Source organism: Lactuca serriola, chromosome 9 (genome assembly GCF_051521515.1).
Source record: "Lactuca serriola cultivar US96UC23 chromosome 9, Lser_US96UC23_V15, whole genome shotgun sequence".
Lineage (NCBI taxonomy): Eukaryota > Viridiplantae > Streptophyta > Magnoliopsida > Asterales > Asteraceae > Lactuca > Lactuca serriola.
In genome coordinates, this window is record NC_136416.1 from 67,436,728 (window position 1) to 67,449,239 (window position 12,512).

At 39.7% G+C, this 12,512-nt stretch overlaps 1 pseudogene; it reads right to left on the reverse strand.

Moving 5' to 3' along the window:
- Window positions 1–338: 338 nt before the first annotated feature.
- On the reverse strand, window positions 339–1,472 carry LOC145075790 (F-box protein At5g07610-like; annotated as a pseudogene).
- Window positions 1,473–12,512: the final 11,040 nt, after the last annotated feature.

Genomic DNA, 12,512 nt, shown 5'->3' on the forward strand with positions numbered 1-12,512 from the left:
CCTTAATTTTCCTATATGATCTTAATGACAGATTAAGATAATGAATCTAACAAGATAATGTAACCCCACATAGAAACAAATAGACGATATACATGTTGATATGAAAAGGATCTTCTCTTTTCTTTTCATGTAGTGACACTCTTGGAGGTTTGCCATGCCATAGGTTAATTACAGGGAAATAGCAATTATTATGTTTTACCTTGGTTATTATACATTATAATATAAACATGTTATTGATAACAAGGATACGCTGCTATATTTTTCATAATTTATATTCTTGATAAAGAAATAGCTAGTAGCTGACAGAATTCAGAAATTTACACACAAATATTGGATGTTTTAGAAAGAAACTAAGGTTTCAATATAGCGATGAACTTGCGACTTATAGATTATTGGGCTCAGATTGAATATCTACTTGAAACTTTTGTCATATACACTGTACTTTATGATCTTCCCGGGAATAAAAATCGCCATGAACGTTTCATCATCCTCTTCACCCCTAACCACATCTAACACAGAATAATTGTATAATTGTGGAATCGACGGATCTTGGTCTCTACCTATCACCTTGATCGTCTGGATCATCTGAGGATAAGCATTCAGAAGCTCATCAAGCTCCACTCGATACTTGAGAAACCACCCAGAATAATCGTTCAACATCTCATACACGTTCAGCTGTAAATGTCTCTCACCACGATCAGCCCACTTCCTCGACACCAAATGCAGATGACCTCGTGACTCCCCAAAGTAAATAGGCCCGTTAACTCCAACCGGCGATGGCAAGAATTTCAACTCTTCTGTCTCAAGCTTGAAGTAGCATGGGTTACCATTGGAAGGAACCCAGTGAATCGCTTGATGCAAATAAACTCCTTCTCTGAAGTTTGTATGATAAGGCGCAGAGAAAAATTGTTCTGAAATCTTCCATTTCCCTGTCTCCGATGAGTATATTTGAATTTGCAACCGATCTTCATCACGTTTAATATAACGAATGCAAACAACTTTGTAGCGAGGACAATCTGTTTGGTGAAATGCTAGACCCATAAAACAGATAGTTCTACGAACAATATTTCCGCCTCCAGGAACCGATGGGATGAGCGCAAATTGCTTGGTGGTGGGATTGAATACGTAATACAGCAAAAAAGCAATCCATTACAAGATTGGATGATTTTAATACCACGATGATCAGGATAGAAGTCGAGATTACGAAAAGGAGGAGGGCTATTGTTCTCATCGTCAAATGGAACATACAGATCTTGAAAGAACAAGCCAGGAGAGATCAAACCATTTTTATACAGGAGGGTGAAACGCTGGTCGCTCAAAAGGGAATGCCAGTGTTTGGATACGGATTTGCATCGAAGAACAGAGGTGACTGGCAGCCTGAGAAGGATTTCGATTAGAAGATCATCGTTCGAACCAATTAATTCTCCAGAATGCTGCTGGGTTTTCTTGATTTGGGTTTTTGTGTTCACCATTTTTTTAGTGGGTTGAAAGCCTTGAAGAAAAGGTGTATTTGTAAGGTTTGTTTTCATGGTGAAAGGTTGTTAGGGTAAACAGAAAATGAGATTGTGACGGAAGCTTTGCGCAAGATTTTGATGTTGACTTGAATTTGTCAAAAAATTTAAGGTCATTCATGGTTTCAAGCAATATAAAAAAGAAAAGGTAAAATTGGAGTCAGTTTTTTTTTTTTTTTTTTTTTTTTTTTTTTTTTTTTTTTTAACCACATCCCTTAATCAAAAGTAAATTACTAATTGAGTAACAGAAATGGTCCTTGTGGTTTGTTTAAATTCGCAGCTTTAGTCCAAACTTTGATAAGTCACATCCCTATGGTTTTCAATTATTGCAGTTTTCGTCCTTTTGTTTAACTCTGTTAGAAAGTACATTAAAAGCGCGTAAAATGACTAACATGCCCCTCCATCCTTCTTCTCGTACTACAAATCGACAACCCTGCCTCAATCCTTGCACTGCACTCTCCCCACCTCCATCATGAACGACTTCCCCCCACTTCACCATCATTATCGCATCCTCCTCTATCCCTTTCCGTCACACCATTTAATTGCACCTACTTCCCACCTTTTACTCTTCTACATGGAAATGAATTTCAGATGCAGATTAGTGAGAGATACAACAAATGTGACATCCCCTAATTTCTCGGCCAGAAAATACAGATTTAATTTATGTTTTTTAAAATAAAATCAGAGAAATCTTTTCAAAAGATGTTGCGGAATTGGTCCCCAAACAACATATGATAAAAGTTTATCAAAACCCTTCATTAAGAAGGTATATATTTTCCATATATATCAAAACCTCGGATGTCATGTTCCGATACAGATCAAAAACATAAACAAGACATTATAAGCCTTTCAACAGTTATTTACAACTACTGGCATATAATCCAAAAATCTCTCGTCGTCCTCCGACTATGCTCGGGGTCCACTACCTGTAACATAAAAAGCTGAGTGGGTCGGGCTTGGGAGCCTGGTGAGCATATAGGGTTTTCAACCCACAATAATAATAAACTTATTAAGTTCACCAATCAACAATAACCCTGATTACCCGTTCTCGTTATCCTCACTTTACGTCCCTAAACACTTTTCACAAGGGACCTAGCCTAAAGAATATCATCGGGATGGACACTACTGCTAAGGGGTTTCCTCAGCCATACATGTCCTAAAGGCAACCATGAGGGGGATGGAGTACAGCGAATGAACACTCTCAGTTCATTAAAACCTACAAGTTGCGGACCTGCTAATGTTTCCCACTGGACTGTCTAGAAAGTACGTGGTCGTCATCCAAACTCCGCTAGATGACTGGATCTCAAAACACATCGAGGCCTCTCCTCAATTTTATTTTATCACACATCACTATCTACCCATGTTCTACCCAACATATTTGTAGATAAAAATACTTATACAGTTTAAAACTTGTATAAAACATCAACACAACAATCACCTCAAATAAACAATTAATATATTTACACATAGCACATATTATAAGGTAAATACTTCATATCTATGTGTAAAATGAAAGTGACTATACACTCACATAATTTGATGATAATCGGGCAGCAATTCGTTTCCTAAAACGATCGTTTCTAATAAAACCGAGAGTTTTATTGAGAAACCGGGCTTTGCAAAAGTCGGGCTTCGAAACCGAAAAAATAAATTTTACGGGCTTCTCGGGCACTTCGTGGCGTATTCCGGGCTTTACAATCGATATCGGGGCTTCGCGGGATGTTAAGATGAAAGAAATATGGGTTTAGGGGTTAAAATTGACAAATTTTCAAAGTTACCCGGGAGGTCTCGCACCCTTCTATTTATAGGGGCGAGGCTTCTGATCGGATGGTCAGGAGGGAAGACACGCGTCGTAGATCCGAAGCTTGCAGGGGAGGTGGCTCGCACATGGTCTGCGCATGCCAGGGCTCGTTGGCAGTCTGTGATTGGACCGAGGCGTGTGTCCGATGCGCAGGTGGTCAGCATGTGCGAGGGTCTCGGTGGCACTCGCTAATTGGACCGCTTCGGATAAGACCAGGTGCTCGGATGACTCAGCAGCTCGGGTAACTCAGCAGCTCGGGTGACTCAGCAGGACACGTGGTGCATGCGAGGCGAGGGTGACGTGACAAAGTGTGACCATGCGAATTTTCTCGTTTTTCGCGCCAAAACTTCTAAAATCCATAACTTTCGCATACGAACTCCGTTTTTGACGTTCTTTATATGCACACGTAGCTAAAATTACGCTCTACAACTTCCGTTTAGACTTTATCGGCTAATTTTGAATTTAAATTTTATATTATTATTTTTAACAGACCGGGACAGGAAATCCCTTAAAAATTCATAACTTCTTCATCCGACGTCCGTTTTCGTCAAACTTTTTACCGTTGTGCTCTAATGAAGAGACCTTCAATTCTCGTTTAGCTTGTGTCGGCTAAAAATCGCTCGATCTAAAATTCGAATTTTTAGCTGTCTACTGCTAAGATGAAACTTCGAAAAATCATAACTTCCTCATACGAAGTCAGATTTGAGCGTTCTTTTTATCGAACTTCTCAGTTTAACGAATACTACAAGTTTCGTTTAGATCACTAAGGCTAAAACGTAGTTTATTGAAAACTCACTTTTTACGACATTCAGCACCGTGCCGGTTTTGTCGCTAAACTTCGACAGGTTATAACTTCTTCGTTATAACTCGGATTTTGGTATTCTTTATATCCCCGAAATCCTTGTTTCGACCACTACAACTTTATGTAAAGATATCGGGCTTATCTCACACTTTAATTTTGACGCTTATTTTTATTCTTAATTAATTAAGCCCTAATAATTAAGCATAAAACACATAATTCATATAATATTCACTTAATTCCTTTTCATTTCTTCAAAATGAGTTATAAAGGTTAAGCTAGACTATCAACTTAATATAAATGCCTAGGCTAGAAACACGAGTGTTACAATTCTCTCCCCCTTAGGATGATTCCGTCCCCGGAATCATATATCACCAAACAAATGCGGGCAGCGACTCATCATGTCACTCTCCGTTTCCCAAGTGAGATTTGGTCCATTCGTATGTTTCCAGCGCACAAGCACTAAATCGACCATCTTGCGTCGTAACTTCATAGTCTTACGGTCAACGATTGCCTCAGGTTCTTCGATCAACCTCTTGTTTTCATCCAACCTTAACTCAGAAATCGGAATTATATTGGGCACATCTCCCGTGAACTTTCTCAAGTAACACACATGAAAGGTGTTATGAATACCCTCCAGTTCTTTCGGTAACTCTAGCTTGTAAGCTTGATTCCCGAACCTCTGAAGAACATTAAATGGTCCAATAAACCTTGGACTCAACTTCCCTCTTTTACCAAATCTTATAAGTCCCTTCCACGGCGAGACTTTAAGTAAAACCGAATCTCCAACATCGAAGGATATCGGTTGTCTTTTCTTGTCAGCATAACTCTTTTGTCGATCTTGAGCAACTAACATCCTTTCCCTTATCACTTTCAACTTTTCGGTAGTCTGATGGACCATTTCAGGTCCCATAAACTGCTTTTCCCCAGCTTCTAGCCAACATGATGGCGTTCGACACTTTTCCCCATACAAAGCGTGATAAGGTGCTATCTTAATGCTTGAGTGGAAACTATTATTATAGGAAAATTCTACTAGAGGTAAGTGTTCATCCCAGTTACCTTGGAATTCTAGGGTACATGCTCTCAGCATATCCTCCAATGTTTGAATCGTTTGTTTGCTCTGACCATCGGTTTGCGGATGGTAAGTTGTACTTAAACACAACTTAGTACCCAATTCCTCTTGTAGACTCCTCCAAAACCTTGAGGTAAAACGGCTGTCACGATCGGATACAATCGTTAGCGGAACACCGTGAAGCCTCACAATTTCCTTCACATAAGAATTCGCAAGTTTATCCATAGACCATTTCTCTTTGGCTGCTATGAAATGTGCACTCTTAGTGAAGCGATCAACGACTACCCAAATCATGTCGTGACCGTTCCTTGTTTTGGGCAGTTTAGTCACAAAATCCATGGTGATGTCTTCCCATTTACCCATGGGTACAGGTAAAGGTTCTAAACTCCCATACGGTTTCTGATGTTGTGCCTTAACCCTAGCACAAGTTACACACTCGGCCACATACTTAGCAACATCGAGCTTCATCGTCGGCCACCAATAATAGGGTTTTAGATCCCTATACATTTTTGTACTGCCGGGATGAATCGAGTACATGGTCTTGTGAGCTTCTTCCATCAGAAGATCTCTTACTCCGCCCGTCTTAGGTACCCAAATCCTATCTTGGAATACCTTCAACCCTTGGTTGTTTGTACCGAACATTAACGTTTTGCCTAAACGTTCTTCCTTTCGGTCATTTTTCTCTAAAGCTTCCTCTTGAGCTTTCTTTATACTTTCCACAATTGTCGAGACAACTTCAATTCTCAACGCTCTTGGCCTTTTCTTTTCAAGGTTTACCTTCCGACTGAGAGCATCAGCAACAACATTTGCTTTACCAGGGTGGTAAAGTATCTCACAGTCGTAGTCCTTGAGTAACTCTAGCTAATGTCGTTGCCTCATGTTCAATTCCTTCTGATTAAATAGATATTGGAGACTCTTATGATCAGTGAAAAGTTTACACTTTGTGCCATAAAGATAATGCCTCCGTATCGTTAGGGCGAATACTACCGCTGCCAACTCCAAATCGTGAGTGTGGTAGTTCTTTTCATGCTCCTTCAATTGCCTTGATGCAAACACTATCACTTTATCCCTTTGCGTCAGAACACAACCTAACCTAACTCCAAACGCATCGCTATAAACTGCGAAGTCATCAACTCCTTCTGGCAACGAAAGAATTGGTGTTTCACACAATCTCTTCTTCAACTTCTCAAAGGCTTCCTTATGCTTCTCATTCCAAGCATAAGTAGCTCCTTTGTCGGTCAAAGCTGTTAATGGAGTAGCAATCGAAGAAAAACCTTGGATAAACCTTCAGTAATATCCAGCTAATCCTAAAAAGCTTCGAATCTCCGTAGGACTTTTTGGTTGTTCCCACTTCATTACAGCTTCAATCTTTGCTGGTTCAACCATTATTCCTTCTTGGTTAACCACATGACCTAAAAATTGGACTTCTTGAATCCAAAATTCACATTTGGAGAACTTTGCATACAGCTTCTCCATTTTCAGGACTTCTAGCACTTCACGCAGATGCTTTTCATGCTCCTGCTTGCTTTTCGAATAAATCAAGATATCGTCTATGAATAATATCACGGATTTATCTAAGAATGGTTTACAAACCCTATTCATAAAATCCATGAAAGCTGTTGGGGCATTGGTTAGTCCGAACGACATAACCAAAAATTCATAGTGTCCATATCTCGTTCTAAACGCAGTCTTTTCGATATCCTGCTCTCTCACCTTTAGTTGATGGTATCCTGACCTAAGATCGATCTTCGAGAAATAGCTTGAACCCTGTAACTAGTCGAACAGGTCATCGATCCTTGGCAACGGGTACTTGTTCTTTATCGTCACTTTGTTCAGCTCTCTGTAATCGATGCACATTCTCATGCTCCCGTCTTTCTTCTTTACAAATAACACAGGGGCTCCCCAGGGCGATGAACTAGGTCGAATAAAACCCTTGTCCAATAACTCCTGAAGTTGTGTTATAAGTTCTTTCATCTCTGTTGGTGCTAATTGATAGGGTGCTTTTGCTATCGGCATCGTTCCTGGTAACAAGTCGATACGAAATTCTACTTGTCGATCAGGGGGCAATCCGGGAAGATCTTCGGGAAAGACTTTCGGATAATCACACACCACCGGAATATTCTGCATCTCCTTCTTTTCCATCTTAGCATTGATCACGAATGCTAGATATGATGTACATCCCTTGGCCAAACACTTTTTGGCTTTCATTAGGGAAATGATTCCAGAATTTACTCTGTGTTTGTCTCCATACACCATAAACGACTCTTTCCCTGGCGGGTTTACTTTTACTATCTTCTTTCTACATAATATTTCTGCATCGTTGGCGCTAAGCCAATCCATTCCTAAAACTATGTCGAATCCATTTAACTCGATAGGCAATAGTTCCTCGTGGAACTTATTCCCATCCAAGTTAATGAGGATGTTTTTCATACGATGACTAACAGGTACAAACTTGCCACTAGCAATCTCGATTAATAAGGCATTAACTAGCCTATCTACAGGCAAAGCTAGATTTCTACCAATTTCATGCGATATAAAGGAGTAATTGGCTCCAGAATCAAACAAAATTTGGGCAGGCAACTCGTTTACAAGAAAGGTACCTGAAGCGACGTCGACTTCTTCTTTTGCAGCTTCAAGTGTCATCTGAAAGGCTCTCGCCTTCGGCTTTGGTGGTATATTGGGCTTTGCGGCATCCTTCCTCTTTAGACAGTCTTTAAGAACATGCCCTACTTCATGGCACTCAAAACATACCCTCTTGTCGGACGGACACACGTTGGCATAATGCCCAGTCTTTCCACATTTGAAGCAAGTCACCTCTTCACTACTCCAAAATTCTTGGACTTAGAAAATTTGCTTTTCACCATTTCACTTCACCTCCTCCTCCTCCAAACTTCTTGGACTTAGAAAATTTGCTTTTCTTGTTGGAACCTGAAGTTCCTTCAAATTTTCTCCTTTCACCAACTTCTGCCCTCTCCAGACCCTTCTTTTTGATCTGAACCTCAACATTCTTAGTAGCCCAGATGGCGGCTTTCAAAGTGGTTGCTTGCTTAACCATCGGACAAAAGTCCGCTGGTAATCCGAGGGCAAACTTGTTGACCTTAGAGAGTTCAGTTGGAACTAGATGAGGAACTAGCTTCATCTTTTCCATAAAACTAGCAGCGTATTCAGTAACGCTCATCTTTCCGTTCTTTAAATTCTGGAACTCATTATTGATTTCCAGAAGATCCTGCTCAGAGCAATACTGCAATTTCAGTTGTACCACAAAATATTCCTAAGACATCTTACTAGCTTCACCCTTGGGCATCGAATCAGCTAGTAACTTCCACCAGCTCAACACACCAGACTTTAACAGAGGAATTGCAAGTGCGGTCTTTTGTTTGTTGTTGCACTCACAACTTTCAAACATCGTCTCCATTTCGGAGATCCAATTCATGACTTCCACCGGTGTCGGACTTCCAGATAGACACGACGATTTAGATGCCATGAAATATTTGTATTTGCATCCGCGTCCATCAACTCCTACATCCTAGTTGTTTTGTCTAACTATCGGTGGGTTGGCTTGAGCAAGAGTCCCACTGTAATTCCCTCCTACTGATTGCCCTTCATTCAATATGGGCTGTTCAACAGACGTCGTGGTCTCTTCTCTATGTTGTTGTAGTAATCGCCTTGTCTCCTCCATCTAGCGATCTAACATCATCTGGATCATTGCTTGTACCCCAGCCATCGTCATTGGCTTAAGTGCAGCTCCTACAACAGGTACTTGCTCAACTACATGAGGTTGAGGCTGTTGATCCCTGTTTCCGTTTGCATTTGCAGCTCCACTACGAGTTCTTGCCATTACAATCTATATAACGAATAAGGCGAATTTAGGTCTTTATCCTTGTTAGACATGTCAATTCCCTTATCACTTCGAAACGTTTACATGTTAGTTCTAATCTTGTAATCATACGCTTAGAATCCTACACACACTACAAGAAAAATCACGAATAACTACGGAAAAATGTTACGGAATCAAATTCCGTAGCAATTTTGCTACGGAATATGCTACAGAATGACTTTCTGTAGTTTTTTTGTTACAAAATTTTTTACGAAATAAAATTCCCTAGCAAACTTATAACTAGTTACGGAAATTTGTTACAGAATCGTAATCTGTAGTTAGACTGCTACCGAATTTGCTAAAGAATTAAAATACGTAACAATTTTGCTACATAATAATATCTTGTAGCTGTTTTGCTATGAAATTTATTTACGGAAATGATTTTTGTAGTTATTTCGCTATGAAATGAAATTTCATAGCTATTATGCTACTTAACTGATTTCCATAGCTATTTTGCTACAGTGGAAAAATTCACAAATCTTTTGTTACAAAAATTTATACGGAACTAAGTTATGTAGCTATTTTGCTACGGGATGAAACGTCATAGCTATTTTACCCTTAATATATTTTTTTAATTTTTTTAATTGTTTTTTTTTAATTTTTATAAATGATCTTCCATAACAAATTTCTAACAGTTACAAGAAAAACAAAAGCTGCATCGCTTAACAGGTGAAATTGACTTGAGATTTTCTAAAATTGGTTTTATTCCTATTTTATATTAAAGAAATTATAAAATATCCTAAAAAGCTAAAAACGATAGAAAAATTTGTTATTCCACCGTTTGTTAATAGAATCCCCTATGTGAATTAAAAATCTACCCTTGCCTGATTTCATGATTAGCTTTCCCTCCTCCGTCCCTATCCTACTAACGCTACAACCCCTAAATTTCTAATCGCGATCGTTGGCCGCTACTAAGCCTCCCCGTCACTCCGATTTCAGAGGTATTTTTTACTGTTAGTGGGTGGGTTATTCCTAATATGTTGGGGGTTTGTGTTTTGGCTGTATGTGACATCCCCAAAATCACGGCCAGAAAAGACCGGTTTGTTTATGCTTTGTTTAAAAATCAGAGTTACATTTTAAATGAAAGTGTTGCGGAATTTGTCCCAAAACAAAAATATGATAAAGATTTATCAAAAGCATTTCCATATAAATGTATTTCATTAAAAGACTCGGGATGTCATGTTCGTACAGATCAAAAGCATAAACAGTACAATATAAGCCTTACTACATTATTTCATATCTACAGGCCTATATTCGTAATCCCTCGTCCAAAAATCACATCTATGCTCATGCGCCACTACCTGTAATACATAAAACTGAGTGGGTTAGGCTTGGGAGCCTGGTGAGCACATAGGGTTTTCAACCCACAATAAATAAGTTTATTAATTTCATCAATCAACAATAACCCGATTACCCGTTCCCGTTATCCTCACTTTACGTCCCTAAACACCTATCATAAGGGACCTAGCCTACGGATCATCATCGGGACGGACACAACTGCTAAGGGGATTCCTCGGCAATAAATGTCCTAAAGGCAACCATGTGGGGGATGGAGTACACCGGTGAACACATCGTTCACAAACACCTACAGGTTGCGAGCCTGCTAGTGTTCCACTGGACTGTCTAGAAGAGTCCGTGGTCGTCATCCATACTCCGCTAGATGACAGAAACAACAACATCAACATCAAAGCCTCTCATCATTTTATCACACATCACCTATTACATCTACCCATGTTTTACCCCAACATTTTTGTAGATATAAAATACATATACAGTTTATATCATTGAAAACATGTATAACAACGTTCATCTAGCATAGATAGCAAGTATTCAGATAATATGCACACATAGCACGTAATTTATATAAAATACTTCATATCTATGTGTAAGTTGAAAGTAACTATGCACTCACCTGATTAGGTGGTGACTCAGCACTCGGACAGCGCTTCGATACTCTCAAACGATATTCCTTCGATAAAACCTAGTATCAATACCACTAGGGTTTAGTTTAACGATAACCGCGACAAATTAATTAGTCCGAGTATTATTAAGCGTTAATAATACTCATAATAATAGCCCAAATAATTATTTTAAGGACCTAATAACATTCCTATAATTATTTGAAAGCTATATTAAAAATTGCGTAAGCGTAGCACACTTACAGCGATTTTTATCGAGAACCGGGACTTAATTGGAGCAGCGTTTCGAAACCGAAAAACTCCTTTTTCTCGGGACTCCGGGAGCCTCGGGGCTTCCCTAGGGTGCTAAGCGTTTTACCTAGGGCTTAGGAGGGTTTAGATGAGCTAGAGAGAGAAACTAGTGAGAGAAAGAAGAGGTTTTGGGGTGAAGAGAAATGGCAGCCTCGCACCTCAATTTATAGGGTCTGGCTTTGGACATTACGCTGGGCGTACCGAGGGTACGCTGGGCGTACTCCTCGGATAAGATTGCCAGCCTCGAACCAGCTGTCTTGCACTTCATCGGACGGATAAGAACCGAAGTACGCGGGGCGTACTTGGCCTCGGACGCGGGGCGTTCTCCGGACGCTAGGCGTATCCTCGCTACGCTGGGCGTAACCCTCGCACCAGGTGTCACCATCCGAAGCGATTTCATCCGACGGCTGGGAGTTCGGCCACGTCATCCTTTCATGCATCAGTTTCGCAAGTTTACTTTCCAACTTTAAAAATTCGTAACTTTCTCATACGAACTCCGTTTTTGACGTTCTTTATATCCACGCGAAAGTGGGAACGTACTCTACAACTTTCGTTTAGACTTCGTCGGCTAATTTTGGCTCGATTTTAAATTTTATATTATTAACGGGTCGGGATACGATTGGTCCGTTAAATCCTCATAACTTCTTCATCCGACATCCGTTTTCACCCATCTTTTTCTCGTTACGCTACTCTTAACGAGATCTTCGATTCTCGTTCAGGTTGTGTCGGCTAAAAACCGGTCGATCTAATATTCGAATTTCGAGCTGTACACTGCTATTCCGAAACTTCGAAAAATCATAACTTCTTCATACGAAGTCAGATTTGGGCGTTCTTTTTATCGATGTTCTTAGTTTAACATATTCTACGACTTTCGTTTAGATCGCTAAGGCTAAATCTCGCTCTATCGTAAGTTCACTATTCACGCTTCCCGGTATCGTGCCGGTTCTGTCGCGAAACTTCGACGGGTCATAACTTTTTCGTTATAACTCGGATTTCGGCGTTCCTTATATGCATGGAAACCTTGAGACATATTCTACAACTTTATGTAGAGATATCGGGCTTATCTTACACTTTAATTTTGACGCTTATTTTTATTATTTATGAATTATACATTTATAATTAAATTATAAGCACATAAATACACATAATTCACATAATACTCAAATATTTCATCTTTATTACTTCAAAAAGAGTTACAAGAGTTGACCTAGACTGTTACATTGACAAAAATGCTTAGCCCTG